This window comes from Tenrec ecaudatus, chromosome 12 (assembly GCF_050624435.1).
Source record: "Tenrec ecaudatus isolate mTenEca1 chromosome 12, mTenEca1.hap1, whole genome shotgun sequence".
In the NCBI taxonomy this organism is placed as follows: Eukaryota; Metazoa; Chordata; class Mammalia; order Afrosoricida; family Tenrecidae; genus Tenrec; species Tenrec ecaudatus.
The window spans coordinates 126924951-126941020 of record NC_134541.1 but is presented as its reverse complement, the minus strand read 5'-3'; the positions used below and the strand labels follow the sequence as shown (position 1 = coordinate 126941020).

Sequence of the window (16070 nt, the reverse complement as noted above, 5' to 3'; positions counted from 1 at the left end):
TGCAGGAGAAAGATGAGGCTGTCTGTTTTGTAAAAGTTTAGTCTGAGGAATTCAAAGGGGGAAGATCCACCCTGCCCTAGAGGGTTGCTATGAATTGGAATCAACTTGATAGCAGTGGGGAAACAGTTGGAAGTGGACTTGGTGGCCGTGGTTTGGTTTTGGTGGGTTAGTCCTTTGCTGGAAGGAGCCTGGTGACATAGTAGGTTAAGCTTTGACCTGCTTACTTAGAGGTCAACCATTTGACCCCTACGCTGCTCCTGTCAAGACTTCAAACAAAAAAGAAACACACACACAAAACCCCATTGCTATTGAGTCAATGCTGACTCACGGCAACCCTATAGGACAGAGCAGAACTCGCCCCTATGTGTTTCTGAGACTGTAGCTGGTTCCCGGAGTGGAAAGCCCCATCTTTCTCCCGCACAGTGGCAGGCGGTTTTGAACTTCAGACTTTGCGGTTATCAGCCCACGAAACCACCAACAGCCTAAGAAACCCTAAGGAGCAGTTCTACTCTGTCCTTTAGAGTCCCCGCGACTTGAAGGTCAGTGAGTTTGTTCTCAGCTAAGCCGTGGTGCCACAGCGGCTAGCAGTTCAAATCCACCAGTCGCTCCTGAGGAGAAAGGTGAGGCTGTCTGCTCCTGTCAAGACTGCAGCCTTGGGAAGCATATGGGGCAGTCCCACTCTATGCTAGAGAGGGCCTCTATGGGGCGGAAACAACCAGAATGCAATGGGTTTGGTTTATGGCTTCAGTCTTCAGTTTGTCACCTGTCCCACAACCAGTCCTCCATGACATCCATTTTTCTCAGCTGTTCAGGGTCAGGCTTGTCATCTGCCAGTTGGACAGGGGTGGTGGTGCTTGCCTGGAAGAAGCCCCCAGGACCTTGGTCCCGCCCCACCAGGAGAGCTGGCCAGCGTCACCCAGCCCTGTGGCAGAGAGCCTGCTGCAGGAGGGAGCGAGCCTAGGCCAGGTCCCTGGCAGGCAGGTCGGGCCCAGGAAGAAAGAGCTGGGCCCTGGCACAGAGGGAGTGTGTGGGAATAAGGGTGCCATCTCCACGGTGACTGCCTTCCCAGTTGCGGGCTACTTACCATACTGGGCCACCACTGGGCAAGGCATAGGTCCAAATAAGCATTGTCACAGAAAGGCGCATGGAGATTTTTTTAGTTCTAAGAGTGGCACGCGCTTGCTGTAGGAAGATGCAGAAAAAACTCACAAAGTTGGCAGTTTGACATCACTAGCCAACTGCTTCTTGGTGTAATAGGGGCAGGATGAGTCCGGGTTGACTGGAGAGCATCGGGCATGTATCTGTGCATTACATATGTGTGCACGTATGTGTGCACTACGCATGCGTATATGACATGTGTGTGCATTGCTTGTGTGCGTGTATGTATGCACAACATGTGTGCACGACATGTGTGCATGACACACGTGTACATGTATGTGTGCATCACGCAGGGCCTTTGGTGACCCTGCCTTTTGAAGCAGCTCGCATTTCTGGAGGGCTCACTGGGGCCAACAGACAGCATCGTGATAGCAGAGAAGGGTGGATGTCCTCAAGGCGTTCGTTTCGATCAGTGCTCACTGGAAGCAGCAGTCAAGAACCCAATGACCTCTTCCCAGTGTTCAATAGCCAAAGGGTCCCTTTGAGGACTGACACGCCCCTGACCCACACCAGGGTCCTTTCTACCTCCTCCGATGCATGTGAAAGTTGGACAACGGATCAGGAAGCTTGCAGAAGACTCGGTGCGTCTGAGTCCACGGATGCTGTCCACGAATCTTGAAAGTACCATGGAGTTGCCAAGATAACAACCAGATCTGTCCCAGCCAGAGTGCGCCTTTTAGAAGGACCTCATGCTTAGTCAAGGAAAAGGTCAAGGAGAAAGAGGGAGACCCCCAGAGAACGGGGTGGACACAGTGGCTACAATGGGCTCTACATTGGAATAACGGGGGGTGGGGGGGTGGAGAGTGGTGGTGCAGAACCAGGCGGAGGCAGTGTTTCCTGTCATTGAGCCTGAGGTCGCTATGAGCTGGAGCCAGCTCAATGGGCACCGAACAACCACGGCAAGAGCCTAATGTAGGCGGATGTATTTCACGAATCACTCTTGGAGGGGAGATGTTCTGGTTAGGGACCAGAGTCCGCTCCAACACCCGGTGAGCCCCTCTGCAGAGTGATGCACTGCACCCCCCCCCACAATTGTCCCCATGTGGAAGCCCATTGTCACCTACCTACATACTGTGTATTGTCCTCACCTGCGCAACATTGCCCGGCGATTCTTCAGGTGGTCAGTGACTACATGTTCATGAGCTGCCCCACCTCTCCCTTCTTCCTAGTCTGTCTGATCTGGAAGTTCCACTGAAGCCTGCCCGCTGTGTGGTGTGGGTGTCCCTGCTGGTGTTAGAAATATGCATGGCAGAGCTACCAGCAGCACAGGGTCACACTTCTTGGTTCCTGGGCTGGGAGTGGACTGGGCAGCTGCCTCCCCTCCTAGGATGTCGTAGGTACCACTTTTCAAACTGTCATCATGAGACACACGCCAGGCCCCCTTAGGGGCTCCTGCAAGCTCAGCCACACCTCCCCATCCCTTCCTGCCCAGCCCACCTTCTTGGGAGAAGCCTGACCATTGCCCTATGTCCAGGTCCCTCCGCCCTCCCATCCTCAGTGTTGCCTCTCCCCAGGGTCTGGGGTATCCTTGTGGGTACAACCTGGCTAAAGGTTGCCCTTCGCTCACACTCGATTTGAGGGCGGGCCGAGGTGCGTCGTGGCACAGTCCCACCGTCCCAGAGAGGCCGGCTGGGATTGGCCTCCGGGAGGTATCCGCCCGCCCGCTCCCTTTCCGCGCGGCGCCGCGGCCGGAGAACCACGAGGCCGCGCGCCCGCCCCGCCCCCCGGCGCAAGCCCCGCCCCCGCGCGCCCGCCCCAGCGCCGGCCCCTTTTGTTCCCTCCCGGAGCCGCGCCGCTTGCTCCGCGCCCGCTCTGCCCCGCTCCGCGCCCAGCGTGCAGGCAGCGCCCGGCCTCCCTCAGCGCCCGCTGCCCGCTGCCCGCTGCCCGCCGCCCGCCGCCCGCCGCCCGCCGCCCGCCGCCGCGCCCACCGCCCGAGCGACGCGAGCCGGCCGGAGCGCAGGGCCGGCGTCCGCAGGGGCTGCCGCCCGGGGCCGCGGCGCAGGGAGGGGCCGAGCATCCTCGCCCCCGGGGCCCGCGGAGCCGCGCACCCGAGGCCGGCCGCCAGGCCTCCGGGCGCCTCGCCTGAGGCTGCAGGGGCGAAGGTAGGAGCCGCCGCGACTGCAGGGGAGGGGGCGCGCGGCCAACAAAGGAGGGGCGCGGCGGGGGTGGGCAGCGCCGGCCGGCGGCATTGTCACGCGTGGGGAGAGGCGGAAGGTTGGGGGCCCAGTGGGCGTGAGCGGCGCTGGTCCGGGGGCATCCCCAGTTCCTTGCTGCCTGCTGGCGTGGAGGGAGCGCTGCTGGGGGCAGGGGGTTGGGTTGGGGGCCGCTCCCGGGCCTGCGGGTCCCCATCCTGGAGGCAGCTCCAGCTCCCCCACCCCCAGAGCTGGGTCGGCCCATCTGCCCGCGGTGGGGTCTGATGTGCCCCCTCCTAGGCAGTGCACGGCAAGGCTCTGGGCTGGTGGGCTAGGGGGCACAGCCTGGTGGGCGCGGCTGCGTAGCGCCTCTGCAGACGGAGGTTGGGAGAACCAGGTGCCCCGCCCCGCCGGCTGGGGTCGCCTGGCCCACGCCCGTTGCAAACTTGGTTTAAGTGCGTGCGTGATGGGGAGGGATAGCTTCGGGCATGGGCGGAGGGACCCCCCTCCCCCTGGCTGGCACGGATGGTTGGTGAGGCAGCAGATCTTCCATCCTCCCACAGGGAGGGGCTGGGCCACCGAGGATGCTGCCTGCGCCAGGCCTCCAGGGCCGCCAGTGTGGCCCTTCAAGCAGGGCCTGGGCAGGGCCAGTGCCCACTGGGCACTGCCACGCAGGCCCAGCCACACCCTGGAAGGACCTTTGGGGAGTCACATGCCTTCTGAGAGCCCTATCCTCCCTTCTGAGTGAGAAGTAGGAGCCCCTCCCAGGGGGCTGCTTGTCCCCTGAAGGATGCCCTTAGTAGGGTCTTTGGGGTTGGGCTCCATCCGTCCGGGGCCATGGGAGGCTGTGAGGCACCAAGTGGGCGGCCTCCCCCTGGCAGGTTGTAAACGTAAATAGTGAGCCCTGCCCTACTCTGTCCAGCCGGCTAGCTGCTGTCACTTCGCCCTGACCTGGCCAGGCTCCTCAGAGCTAGGAGGATGAAGTGGGGAGGCGGGCACAATGTAGAGTCACCTAGGATGGATGCAGGAAGTTTGGCAGAGCTGGGTGTTGAAGGAAGGGAGCTTCACGCAGGCAACAGGATGGCAAAAGCTTGGAGTCTGGAGAAGAGGCAGGGGCTTCCAGGGGTCTAGGCACTGGGTTTAGGGCATGGACCCATAGCTGCGGTGCCTGGCCTGGGCTGGTAGAGATGTTGGGCTGACTTTGGGAGGAGGGGACTAGGGAGAAGCGCCCAAGGCAGACGAGCACCATGGGGTGCCTGTAGTCCCCCCACTCCCTCGGCAGGGGTGCCTGGAGTGCTATAGGCAAAGCCCCCTGAAGGGGGGCGCAGAGAGGGAGCATGTGTCTCTCCCACAGGGGCCCCGGTTCCTTTCCTGCATTTGCTGACAGCCCCCGTTCAATCCCTAGCTCTTTCCCTTTCTAGCCCTATGATCTCGGCAAGTCACTCCACCTCCCTGCCTCCGATTCCCCACCTGTAACATCTGGAAACTGATGGGCTCTCTGGGTGGTGCAGACGGTCACTGTGCTTAGCTGCTGACTGGAGGGGTGGCAGTTCAAGTCCTCTCGGAGGTGCCGCAGAAGAAAGGCCTGGCAGTCTTCCTGTGAAACACTGGCTATGGGCAACCCCTTGGAGCCCAATGCTGCTGGGACCCCCCTGGGCGTGCGCCAGGTGCCGGAGTCCACTGTGTCTACGGGACGCAGTGTCTGCCTTCGAGGCTGAGCGGGTTACCTGGGCGCCTGTGTTGTTGTGTGTTGGTTGACTTGTGTGCACAATGCCTGGCCTGAAGTGCCGTTACTGCTGTGCCCAGTGGCCCTCGGTCATACGCCTCTGGTGACAGGAGGCTCACACCCTCCCCAGGCCCCCAGGCGGCCTCAGGCTACCTGTTAGCCCTGCCCTGGGCCCTGCTGCCCTCTGCCTTACTATGGCCTCTACCTGGGCCCTGGTCTGGCCCTCTTTAGTGGTCATGGGAAGGCCACCCTGACCCCTGCCCTGGTGGCTTCTGTAGAGGAGGTTGGCTCCATCTTGCTTGCTTTTTTCCCTGGCCCCACCCCTGAACTGAGGTGGCCCCACCCTACTGATAATCACCAGCCCCACCTCCCCTCCCTCTCCATCCTCCATTGAGTCGGGGTGCTACCTTCTTGACCCTCTTGGCTGGCTGCCTCGTGGTTTGGGGTAGAACTTTGGTCTTGTGTGGTTTCTCGGCCACGACCTGCTCTGAGCCCTGGAATGCAGGCGTTTGTGGGCGATTCGGTGATTTGCATCTGAGGAGAAGGAAGTCGAGGCGCAGACCTGGGCCTGTTGCCCATCTGCACCCGGTGCCCTGTGCCTGCCAGGGGTGTTGTCTGTGCCACCGCACCCACCTGCTCTGCCAGCTCCAATTCCGTGCAGTTCACACCATCTTCGCCCCTTTCATTCAAGTACAAAGTCTAAACACACGATATTGGGCTTGGGGGCTGGCCCCCACTGGGGGCACCTGTCTCCCCTCCCAGGTCCACCTGCCCCTTTCTTTTACTGTGAGTAGCGTGCCAGACAGAGGGGTCGCCAGTCCCACATCTGTGGGATTCCTTTGTTGCAGGAAATGGGCCTCTCCCCCCCCACCCCACCCCACCCCCGCGAGCCTGGTGGTGGGAGTGGAGCCCAACGGGCAGGAAACGTAGGCAGCGAGCATTTACAGGTGCCTGGGAAGCTGGAGGAGGCCCCTCCTCCTGCTCTCCTTGCTCTGGAAGGGTGCTAAGGTAATACCTCTCCCAGCAGTCTGGTGCTCTCTGGGTCAGGATCCCAAGTTCAGAGACAGACAGACATACAGGCACATGCATGCGCGTGCGCACACACACGTACGGGTTCACCCTGGGTGAGGGTACCCACCCTGCCCCATCAGCTGATGGGGGAGCTGGTAGCAGGGGAGGCCCTCAAGAGGGTGTGGATGGGATGCAGTGCATTTAGGGGGTGGGTGCCTTGCTGGGCAGGGGCCGGGTCCTAGGCGCTCAGGGTCTGAAGGTGGCAGGCAGGCCATGGCCCCCGGACAGGGATGGCGAAACTGATGGCATAGGACACACCCGTGGCCACACCCTCTGCCGCCTGGCCTGTTGGGAGTCACTGGAGAGGTGCAGAGGTACATTCTCCCTCCAGAGCTGGATCTTTCTCTCACACACGTACACACACTCACACACACACTCACCTACCACCACCAACCACCCCACCAGACTCCTCTGGCCTGGGCCCCAGGGTCGTTGTGAAAGAAACAGGAACCTAGAGAAACATTCACGAGACAGTGCTTCAAAGTGGGAGTGGAACATTCCCCTTCTGAGCAGAAACTTCCCAGCTGGGGCCTTGCCACTCAGGGCTCCCCACTGCCTGCGTCCCCCCTACCCCCCCAGCCATACCTTCAGCCCTCACCAGCTCCCAATTCCCTGCCCTTCCCTGCTCTCTGTTCTCCCTACTGCCTCGGGCCAGAGGGAGCACCTGGTTTGCCCAAACCTTAGCTCTCTCTAGAGCTACCCTGGGGAGTGTCCAGGCTGAGCCAGCTCCTGCATGCTGCCCAGCCAGGCCCACTCGGGCTCCGGCTCTTCCTGGGGATGCCCCCTAACACAGTGTTGAAGATGGGGCATAGGTGCCAGCGGGCGGGAACCAGCCCCCAGTGTGGAGTGAGCTTCACATCCAGACATGCCTTGTGGAAGCGAGCTGTCCGTGCAGTATTTGGGAAGACATCAGTCCATCAGCGCTTCTAGAAACATCTCCAGGGCCATGTCTCAGGTACCCCCAGTGGCTCCCATATCTCTCCCCTTCCCTTTCTCTCCAACCTTCCCTGACAGCACGGATTCTCTGACTCCCTGATGGAGTGAATCCCTCCCTGGAAGTGCAGAATAAACTTCCCGTTTTTTTTCCAAAAAAAGAAAGAAAGAAACCTCTCCAGGCTGGAGCAGACGAGGTGCCTGGGCCTGGACGGCGGCTCGGTGACAGCTGCACAGGCGCTCCGAGGTTGCTCAGCGAGTAGACGGGGATAGGTTCTGGGCTGCGGGCGACCTGGGGGTTGGGTGGGTTTGGGCAGCTGGGAGGACGTTCCTGGTAGGTGTGGAGGAGGGGACTGGACAGCAGGGGGTGGGCTTGCAGCACCTGGCTATGGGTCTATTTGAGGGTCAACTTGTGCCACGAGGGAGGAAGTAACATTTGACTACTTGGGGCATTTTTGCTACCTCGTGTCCTTTCACCTCAGATGGTTCCCCTTTCTGATGATGAGGTGTTAAACTGTCTCTCCGAATGTGCTGTCACCTTGGCGGTGCCCTGATTCTCAGAGGGCTCGGCAGTTGTGTACTGATGCAATGTAGCTGTTACACAAGGACGCATCACCCCCCAGAAGGGGGTCTGACAGGAGCAGCCCGCCAGCGAGCCGTCAGGGGATTAAAACGAGGTGGACCACCCTCACTCAGGGCACGTCCCTGATCCCAGGTCGGAGAGGAGGATGCAGACCGCGTCACAAGACAGGGCGGTGATAGCCGGTCGCCGAATGGAGGTTGATCCTGGGAATCCTGGCCACGCCAAGGAGACCATAGTCAGGGGGTCACGTTTCCAGCCACGACCACGGGGAAGAAGCCGCATTTTTGGTGGACTTTCTTGCACAGTGGCTGTCAGGGATCAGACAGCTTCATCTTTCTCTCCAGTCGTGGCTGGTGGATTTGGACAGCCGACCTTTCTGTTTAGCAGCCCCGTGTTTATCCCACTGTGCCGCCGAGAAGGAGGGCCATCCTCAGACACCTGGTTGTGATCCTATGGGATTCCGACCCATAGCAACATCTCCCACCCCCCTCCAGGACAGTAGGGCGGCCCCCGTGCGTTTCTGAGGTTGCGAATCTACAGGAGCAGAAAGCCTCTTTCCCCTGTGGAGCAGTTGCTGTGTCATTCGCTACCACAGCAAACACGGTGTCTGATGGTGATGCCTAGTGACGCTACAGGACAGAGTAGACCTGCCCCGGTGGGTTTCTGAAACTAAAACCCCTACAGGAGCAGGAAGGTTCCTGAAGGTAGTTCCAAACCGCTGACCTTGTGGTTAGAAGTCCGACAGACAGCCCACCATGCCCCAGGCCACATAGACCCTGCTGGTTTCATTAGCGGTCCTTGAGTTGGTGCCACCTCCAAAGACCCCCTCCCGCAACGGACGGAGACACCACCTCGCCGTTGTCACATTGTAGCCAGTGCGTGGGTCATGCTTGCGCTTTGAGACTTTGAAGAGGTCTGCTGTCTGAGCTCTACCAGTGTAACTCGTCGCCTGATTTCTCCACTGGGGACACGATTGCTGGGGATGTGTGCCCCGGTCACCCACTGGTAAGTGACCGAGTGGCCTCTTAGACCCAGGCCCCTGGGCTCCTGGACGTGGGGTGGGGAGGCTCCCTCCCTGCTACCTTGGAGTTGGCGCCATTGCCCAGGCTCCAGGGGCAGTGCTGGACCCCTGCTTGAACCCCTTCGCCAACCATGCTTGCTGGAGCAGGGTCTCCTCAGAGAGGGGCCTCAGCCTCTCCAGTGACGGGGGCCACTCACTCACTGCCCCTTTGTCTGTCGTTGGACCCTCAGTGGGATATTGGCTGTGGGATGTTGGCTGGCTTCTCTCTGCCCTGTATGGAGGAAGTGTCCACCCCGTAGGGTGCTGACCACAAACCAACAGACGTGAGGTGTCCCACTCCATGTGTGTGTGTGTGGGGGGGGGGGGCTTCTGTCCTTCCCTGTCTCCATCAAGCGTAATGTTTTTGAGTTCCTGCTGTTGGCTTAGTGGGTTACATGTTGAGCTACTGACCGCAGGTCAGCAGTTCAAAACTACCAGCCACCCTGCAATTGGAAAATGAGGCTTTCTGCTTTCATAAAGCTTTACAAGTCTCTAGAAACAGGGATTTCTAGAGGGTCCTAGAGCAGTGGTTCTCAACCTTCCTAATGCCGCCACCCTGTAATACAGCTCCTCGTGTTGTGGTGACGCAGGATGTATTTTCTTTTCTTTATTTTTTTTAATTTTGGAATGTTCTTTTTATTTTTTTCCTAAGTCTGTAAATATTTTTTTTCTTTTTTAATTGTTTTATTAGGGGCTCATATAACTCTTGTCACAATCCATACATACATCAATTGTGTAAAGCACATTATTCTCAAAACATTTGCTCTCCACTTAAGCCCCTGGCATCAGGTCCTCATTTTTCCCCTTCTCTCCCCGCTCCCTCATGAACCCTTGATAATTTATAGGTTATTGTTTTGTCATATCTTGCCTTGTCTGATGTCTCCCTTCACCCACTTTTCTGTTGTCCATCCCCAAGGAAAGAGGTCACATGTAGATCCTTATAATTGGTTCCCCCTTTCCACCCCACTCTCCCTCTACCCTCCCAGTATCGCCACTCATACCACCACTGGTCTTGAAGGGATCATCCACCCTGGATTCCCTGTGTTTCCGGTTCCTGTCTGTACCAGTGTACATCCTCTGGTCTAGCCAGATTTGTAAGGTAGAATTGGGATCATGATAGTGGGGGAGGAGGAAGCATTTAGGAACTAGAGGAAAGTTGTATGTTTCCTCATTGCTACATTGCGCCCTGACTGGCTTGTCTCCTCCCCAAGACCCTTCTGTAAGGAGAGACCCTTTTGTAAGGGGATGTCCAGTGCCTACAAATGAGCTTTGGGTCTCCCCTCCACACTCCCCTCTACATTCACTATGGTAAGATTTTTTGTTCTGATGATGGCTGATACCTGATCCCATTGACAGCTCGTGATCGATCTCATAGGCTGGTGTGCTTCCTCCATGTGGGCTTTGTTGCTTCTGAGCTAGATGGCCGCTTGTTTACCTTCAGCCTTTAAGACCCCAGATGCTGTATCTTTTGATAGTCAGGCACCATCAGTTTTCTTCGCCACATTTGCTTATTCACCCACTTTGTCTTCAGTGCTTGTGTCTGGAAGGTGAGCATCACAGAATGCCAATTTAATAGAAGAAAGTATTCTTGCTTTGAGGGAGTACTTGAGTGGAGGCCCAATGTCCTTCTGCTACCTTAATACTAAACCTATAAATATATGCTCATAGATCTATATCCCTATCCTCATATATAAATATATTTGCATATGAACATGCCTTTATTTAGACCTCTGTAAATACCCTTTGCCTCCTAGCTCTTTCCTCTATTTCCTTTTACTTTCCTCTTGTCCCACTGTCATGCTCAGCCTTCATTTGGGTTTCAGTAATTCCTCTCAGTTACATTATCCTTGATCAAGCCCTACCAGGCCTCCTACACCCTCCTCACCACCGATTTGGATCACTTGTTGTTCCCTTCCCCCTGGGTTTGTTAACACCACTACCTTCCCCCCCACCTCCCCCTCTCCCATGTCCCCCCAGGACTGTCGGTTCTGTTGTTTTTCCTCCAGATTGTTCATCCAGCCTATCTTATTTAGACAAACCTGCGGAGATAATAACATGCACAACAAAACCAAGCAACAATATAAAACAAAACAACAACAAACCAATGACAAAAAACAAAGCACAACACAACAAGAAAGAAAAGCTTGTAGCTAGTTCAAGGACTATTTGTTGGCCTATAGAAGTGTTTTCCAGTCCACTCTGTTTGGGCACCAAACCCTGGCCCTGAAGTTTACCTTCAGCATTCCCTGGGGACCTCGCCGCTCCATTCCCTTGCTGTTCTGTTGCACCACCTTAGTGTTTTGCCTCGGTGTGGCAGGATCAGATCAGGCGCAATTCCCACACTGTCTCCGATGTTGTCCCCTGTAGGGCTATGGGTCAGTGAGGGATGTCATGTCTCGTGGTGGGGCCGGCCATGTGATCCTCTCTGTGGACCGTCTGTTCTAATTGGAAACATCGTCCTCAAGACCTCGTGGGCCAGGATGTGCTCCACTCTCTCCTCCTCCCCCTTCATCTGGCAGGATGTATTTTTGTTGTTACGAATTGAACATAATTAAAGCATAGTGATTTATCACAAAAACAATATGTAATTATAATTCATGAAGTGTTGTTTTACCTCCAATACTGCCGCTTTCAACACAGTAGCTGCTTTTAACAGAGTAGCTGCTTTCAACACAGTGGCTGCTTTCTACACAGTAGTGGCTCTCTACACAGTAGACTGTGTGTGACTGTTCCTCATAAGTACATTATGGCACCAACCCTGCACATATACCTGTATTTGTACAGGGTGTATATGATGGGGTTGTCATCATGTCAGGTGCTTGTATGTGGGCGTATCTGCATGTGGGCAGACCCGCCTGGAGTGGTGTCTCCGTTTCTAAGACCTTAGACCCATTGGAGGGCTAGACTATAGTTTTAAAAAAACTATGAATAAATTCCTCTGCACACTGCACATCTTATTTTGAAGTTAAAAAAGGGGGGGCAAAAACACCCGGCAGGACGGATAAATGTCCGCGGGCAGTAGTTTGAGGGCCCCTGCCCTAGAGGGTCTTTGGTTGGGCCTAGAGTGAGCGCTGTCCTGGGCGCTGTCCCAGGTACTGACAACCCAGCAGCAGAAACAAGGAGCCTTGGGAGTATAGAGGTTGCATGTTGGCCTGTGATCCCCACAGTCAGCAGTTCAAAACCACCTGCTGCTCCTGGGGAGCAAGACTTGGAAGGTCGGATGCTAATACTGACTCGATGGTGCTGACCTCTGCCCCGAGGGTGAGCCCTTCCAAAGGGCAGGAAGCAGATGCATGAAAGGGGTGGTGGTGGTGGTGTGTGGCTGCGAGTGGAGTCCCCTGCTGATGAGCCTGATGGCTTTACAGGGAGGTGTCCTCATGGAAAGTGCTCGGCAGCCGAGGTTCAAACCCAGCAGCCGCTTTGTGGGAGAAAGACGGGGTTATCTGCTGTCCTAGTGGTGCCGATAACTTTGGAAACCCAGCGGGGAGCGGGGGAGCAGGCAGTCCGGTCCCTGTGAAGTTCGGCTTAATGGCAAAGGCTGTGTTGTTTTGTTTGTGTTTAAGCTTTATAGGAGCCCATCCCTAGATGGCGACCACCCTGGTTAGCTCCTGTAGGCTGCTGAGCACTCAGCTACTGTTCCATCAGCCCAAACCCACGGCCCCCTGGTGGCACTGCGGGCTAAGTGCTGAGCCTCTGACTGCAAGGTCAGTGGTTCAAACCCACCAGCTGCTCGGCCGGACAAATGATGAGGCTGTCTGCACCCATCCAGGTGTACAGCCTTGGAAACCCCAGCCAGCCTCGGGAAGGGGTGGGGGTGGGGGCCACACTGCCTGGGCCTGGCTCTGGGCCACGGCTCTGTTCTGTTTGGGGCGTGCCAACACTATGTATGTGTTTGTATGCAGTTGTGTGTGTGTGTGTGTGTGTAGTTTTGCTTGTATACAGTGTGTGGATGCTTGTGTATCGAGGTATAGATGTGTGTGGGTCAAGTATGTGTGTGTGAATGGATGCATGTGTATGCATGGCTGTATGTAAGTGTATATGTAAGTGTGAGTGAATGGCTATGCATGTGTGCGAGTACATGTATGTAGGTGTGTGCATGGCTGTGTGTGTGAATGGATATGTATGCATGACTTATGTAAGTGTGAGTGAATGGGTATACATGTGTGTGAATGCATGAATGTATGTCAGTGTGTGCATGGCTGTGTGTAGGCATGTGTGTGCATGTGGAGTGGTGTGGGTGGTGTACGTGTGGGGGGGGGTGTGTGGCTATGGAGGCCCGCCCGGGAAGTAGACAGATGTAACTTTCCCACCCTTGACCTGACACAGCCTTGGGCCCCTTTGCTCCTTGCTGGGTGGCAGCACATGAGTCCCTCCAAACCTGAAGGCAGATGGCCAAGCCCTGGGGTCACAACTGGGGAAGGCAAGGTTCTGGTTTTACTTCCCGCCCCGGCTCCACAGTCTTCCGGGCTGTCGGCAGGACGGGTCGGAGTCCTGCTGGTTAAGTGGGATTGCTAAGCCCTGAGCAGAGGCCCTGGTGGTGTCGTGCTTACGAGTTCAACCGCAACCTGCAAAGCCAGCAATTTGAAACTTCTGGCCAGCCTTTGGGAGAATGGGCTTTCCACTCCCAGAAACAGTGGAGTCCTGGCCACTCACAGGGCAGATCTGCCTTGTCCTGTAGGGTCTGCCAGTCGTTGCCGACTCCTTGGCAGTGAGCGAGCCCCTGAGCTGGGCCTAGACCTCCAACTTCAAGCCTGGGCTGAGTTCGAGGGTGCCAAGCTCAGGGACACGGGGGAAGGCCTGGGCCTGGTGGACTCTGCCCCTGCTGCTCACCCAGGGCCCTCCTGGTCCTGCCTGGCTGCTGTCTCCACTCCCCACTCCCCTGGTGGCTGACCAGCCCAAGCCCAGGCCCCACCTGCCGTGGGGTTCACAGGGGTGGGGCGTTCCCACCCAGCTGCCCTGCTTTTTGTAGCCCCTTGGTGGGTGCTGTGTCCTCAGGGTACCTTGGGATCTGGAGCAGGCCGCCCCACCCCATCCTCCTTGGGGTCACTCCCGCCCCCAGCCTGGGTGGGTGCCAGCTTCCCTTGAGGCCTCCCTAGTGGGCAGGAGCAGAGCGAGGCCTGTGTGTGGGCGCTGGGGAGGCACAGATGGTCTGCCCCCCACGCCCCACAATGCCCCCAGCTCGAAGGGGAGCTGTTTTTTGCTGTAATGACTTCCTGTCGGGGGGGGGGTCTGCAGGAGTGCACTGTGGGGGTCCGGCCAGGATGTACCTGGAAGAGTGTCCTGGGAGCCTGTACCCAGCGAAGGGTTCCTGGTGGGGCACACCTGGTGTTTACCTAGTGGGGTGATCTGGGCATGGTGTCCCCATGGGGTGTGCTGGGCACTGAGTGCTGAGTGGGGTGACTGCCCAGCGAGCCCTCCTCGCCCCTCTCCAGCTAGCTTTCTGTGTCCCTCAGTACATCCCCTGCCCCACGGAAACCCCACTGTGGGGTGACCTGGTCTAACAGGGCCTATGCTGGAATGGCTCTCCCTCTTGGGCCCCCCTGCCCATCCTGCTCCCCTGCCCCCCTTACAAAGAGCCCATGCTGCAGGAGGCCTGGCCCTTGGGCCCAGGAGAGGAGGGTGCCCTCCATGGTGAGAGGTGGGTGGGAGCACCCAACGGCCTTGACCGTGAGGAAGGGAGAAGGGACAGGCCGTAGAGAGAGCCTGGCTGGCAGCACATTCCCTGCCAGAACCCACCCCGCCAGCCAAGGGCGTGGGTGTCCCACCCCTCACCCCCCGGGGGACTGTGATAGGCTTTGCACTGCCCTACTTGGCCCCTGTCCCCCTCCCGCCGGGCCCTGCGGGGCAGCTGAAATGGAAACCTGCAACGCAGCCGGGGTATCCTCCGTTAGTGGCAATTGAGGGCGGACAAAGGAGCCTGTGCATGTGAATGGCTGCCCACCCCCTGCCCCCCGAATCCCTGTCGGGCTGGTGTGTGCATGGTCACAGAGGCCACCTGTGCAGCCCCGGTGCTGGGCTCTGAGGGGCATGTGGGTAGAGCCTCTGAGGACATGGTCCTGTCACCCGTTTGCATCCGGTCAGCCCCATCCTGAGCCTCCACCTGGACACCCAGCAGCAGCCCGGCAGCCCATGGGCCTCCCCTGAGCTTGCAGCTGCAGTGGTGGCTGGCCATGAGGCTCCCTGGCCGGCAGTCGAGCTCCTTCCAGGAACTGACCGCTGCCTTCTAGCCCCCATTGTAGAGGCTGTGGAACTGAGGCTCCTGGCAGGCGGGTCTGGGGTTTGCCCTTGCCTCCGAGGGGCCTCCTCTCACCATCTATCACAAAGTCCCAGCTTTTCCCAAGAAGCCCCTTTCTTCCTGTGTCCCATAGGAGCTCTGCTGAGTCACACAGGGGCCTTGGCCTGGGCGGCCTCCCACTTCCTGCTCACTAGCACCCCATCCCCCCACCCCTGCCCGCCGCTCCCAGGGCCAGCTCCAAGGCTGAATGCCTGCTTGGTTTTCCTCTCACTGCTGCCTCTGGTCATTGTCCCTGGGACCAGCAGGCGCTCTCCCCGAGGCCAGGGGTCTCGCAAATGTTATTCCAGGGCTGTGCCGGGGTTGGGGAAGGGGAGTGGAGGGAAGGGCTGGGATGGCCACCCGGCTGGTGTGATTCAGCGCTGGCTCCTTGTCGCCTGGCCCTGAGCTGACCACTCCCTTCCCAGGCCTCCCTGAACTACCTGGCCCGGCATGCGGGAGCCTCCGGAACTTCCCCTAAGGAGTGTCCCAGGAGACCTGTGGCCACTGGTCACAGTAAGCATGCTGGTGTGCATTTCCGGATCCTGGGCTCTGTGCCTGGACCTCTGGGGAGCCAGTTCCCAGAGGCTCCCTGTGGCCTCCTGGGAGTTGAGATTGGCAGTCATGGGGATTTGCATACTCGCTTCTCGTCTGCGCGTGGTGTGGCCCTGAGGTGCCTGGGAGACTTCCTGGGGGAGGTAACATGGGGTCAGGCATTGAAGGAGCTGGAGAGGGCAGAGAAAGAGGGGTCCCGATGAACTTGGGCTTTGGGGGAGTCTTATTTTATTTTATATGGACGGGCATTGGGCTGTCATTTGCAAGGTCAGCAGTTCAAAACCAACAGCCACTCCTGGGGAGAAAGGAGAGGCTTTATGCTTCTGGAAGGAGTCACCGTCTGGGAAACCCATGGGGCAGTTCCGTGTCCTGTGGGTGGCTTGGAGTCGGAAGTGGAGGCGGCATGGGGGTTTTATTTTGTATATAATTGTTTTCATTGAGCTTTAGCTGGTTCCCTGAAATCCAGCCATTCTGAGTGTACCCCACCGACCCACGGCCGCAGAGTCCTCTCCCGATCACATCGGTCCCCATGCAGGATTTCAGAGACTGTACATCTTTTCAGGAGCAGACAGCCTCTCTTT

The 16070-nt window shown here is 57.8% G+C and overlaps 1 protein-coding gene across 1 annotated transcript in view; it reads left to right on the top strand.

Moving 5' to 3' along the window:
• The first annotated feature begins 3062 nt into the window (after positions 1-3062).
• The window catches only part of CLIP2 (CAP-Gly domain containing linker protein 2), a 57557-nt gene continuing 44549 nt past the window's right edge, over positions 3063-16070 (top strand). The window contains exon 1 of the mRNA XM_075564849.1: positions 3063-3260. The gene's annotated coding sequence lies outside the window, so the exon portion shown is untranslated. The remainder of the gene's footprint in view (positions 3261-16070) is intronic.